Below are 2,730 nucleotides of genomic sequence, written 5' to 3' on the forward strand. Positions count from 1 at the left end.
TCTGGATTCTTGAAGTTGATTTTCAAGAGCACTTCATAAGGTGAGTGGTTAAATTGTTTGAACCTTTTGAATTGCATATTGAATTATGTATTAAAAAGCTTTACACCTGATTTAAGTTTTACTTGGATAAGTGTTGAGCGATTTTAAGTTAAACCGGACAAAGAGTAGGCGGTTTTAAGCTTAATCGGTCAAAACATGAGCGGTTTAAGGCTAAACCGCCTGAGGTATTAAACGATATGGTCTTAAACCGGACGAGGGTTGTGCGAATTAGATTTAAACTGGTCATACTTTAACCGGTTTAAGGTTAAATTGATCATTTGAGTTAGCCGGTTTATATGACAAGCGGTTTTATGAACTTTGAACTTTTGTTAATGGTTTTGAACGGAGAAGTAGGAATTCGACTATGGGGTTGGCCGGTTTAATTAAATCGGACACATTACCCGGATTGTTAAATCGGGCAAGATATGAAGTGTTGTCCAGATTAGTAATCCGGACAAAGCTTATGGGAATTATTCTAAGTGATTATCCGGATTAATAATCCGGCCAAGGTATTGACCGGATTATGTGTTGTTTAGCATCTTATTGATTCTTTTAATAAAAAATGGGAACTTTGATAAAGATGATTATGAATTGATATTATTACATTGACTGCGGTCTATTTTACATGGAATATTTTTGTGAAATATTTTGATGGGGAAATAAGGGTGGCATATCAAGAAGAGGTGTACCATGAGATAAGAGTGGCATATCAAGGAGAGGTGTACCATGGGATAAGGGTGGCATATCAGGGATAGGTGTACATTTGGATATAAGGGTGACATTTGTATGTGTGCTATGTAATATAATTCTTACTATTATATCCCTTAAGATTATCGTGGTCTGGAATCTTTATTTCTTTGTGATTTAAAGTTTTAGGATCGGGTTCTTATTGGAAATCATAGTCTTGATGTTATTAAGGAAGAGATAACAGGTTTGGCTTGGAATTTTGAATAAACCTTATTTAATTTGAAAGGTTTAAAAGTGGCACTATAATATACCTGGATAAGTACAAGCCTATTTTGGTTTGATGTGTTGGTTGCAAGAAGAGAATTTGACTTGAAAAGTGAAAAGTAATGGTATTATGTTCTTACTTGTTCATGTATTTATTATATATATGAAAAGTTGTTTTTAAATAAAGTTTAGGTGATTATCATCCTGCAATAACATAAATAGGGTAACTCATTAGACCTTTCGGTTTAACCGTTGTTTTGTGATTTTAAACATATATTGCAGAAAGTGAAGAAGGTAAGCGAAAATATGATAAATTCCCTATGTGTTTATCTGCATGAGGAATGGCTGATGATATGTATAGTTTTATTAGATAAATCTTGATTAGTACAAGAGTTGTATTTTGAATTTTTGGACCATGTATTATGTAATGGTAGATTCTTGTACTAAGGGACCAATGTGGTATATAAACATGTATTTTTTGTGTATGAACTATGTGTTACATGCAAGGAGTGGTATGGGGTATTACAACAATGCACTACAAATGTGATAACCGGGTCCTGGTTATCACTCAAGGTATTTGTATGTGAATTAATTGATTACGTGGATACATGCTTACATGAACTTAATATGTGAGTATATGTATTTTATGCATAGGAATATATCCATTATATGTGTGTGCATGAAGTTTTATACATGCATGGGTGGTGATGGAGGTATGCATGCATGTGGGGGGGGGGGGGAGTGTGGCCGACTTTCCTATTTTGGAAAGTATAAATAGAGGTTTTTGTGATGAGGCAAAGTTTATGCTTCTTTTAGAATTTTGAGAGAGTATTGAGTTTGTTTGCTATCAGGAGAAGCAAATTAGTCTTGCTATTTTCATCTTCTTCAAATCTGATTTTTTGCATAAAAGGTGAGTGAATTCTAAACCTCTTTTAGATAAATATTGTTACTGGTTTTAATGAATGTTGCATATTATTCTTAAAGAAGTCCTGTGCGATTTGGGTCCTTTATCGGACACTATGGGGACCGGATTAAAGGAAATTGGACATAGTGTTGTCCGGATTGTTTTTAAGTCGGACATGTGTTGTCCGATATAGCTTTAAGTCAAACAAAGTATTGAGCAGTTAAAAGAGTTAGTGAGATTCTGAATTATGGAAACCGGACAAAAGTTTGGAACGGAGAAGTAGGAATACGATCAAGAGTTGTTTGGTTTAGTCATAAATCGATCAAGGGTTTACCCGGTGTAGTATAATTCGATTGTACTTTGATCAGACTTGTTTTAATGTTGTCCAGATTGATAAATCGGACAAGTGAATATGTTGTCCGGATTAATAAATCGGACAAGTGAATATGTTGTCCGGATTAATAAATCGGACAAGTATATATTGTCCGGATTCGTAAATCGGACAAAGGGACTTGTGTTGTCCGGATAGCTTGTCCGGATAGCCTGTCCGGATAACCATTTTTTGTATAAAATTTATAAGTATTGGAATCTTTGGAATTTTCACAATTTAATAATTATTGGGTTTATATACATTATTGTGAAAAGGGGTATTTTATATCTTTTAAAATGAAAAGAAATGTTTCTACCAATCGTGGTAACGTTAGTCTGTTTTGGTATGAAACCATATTTTGGGAATGTTCTAACCAAGCGTGGTGACGTAAGTCTGTTTTGGTATGAAACTAGATCTTTGGAAATGTTTCTGCAAAGCGTGGTGACGCATGTCTGTTTTGGTATGA

The sequence above is a fragment of the Cynara cardunculus genome (genome assembly GCF_001531365.2).
Source record: "Cynara cardunculus var. scolymus isolate 2C chromosome LG 12, CcrdV1, whole genome shotgun sequence".
NCBI lineage: Eukaryota > Viridiplantae > Streptophyta > Magnoliopsida > Asterales > Asteraceae > Cynara > Cynara cardunculus.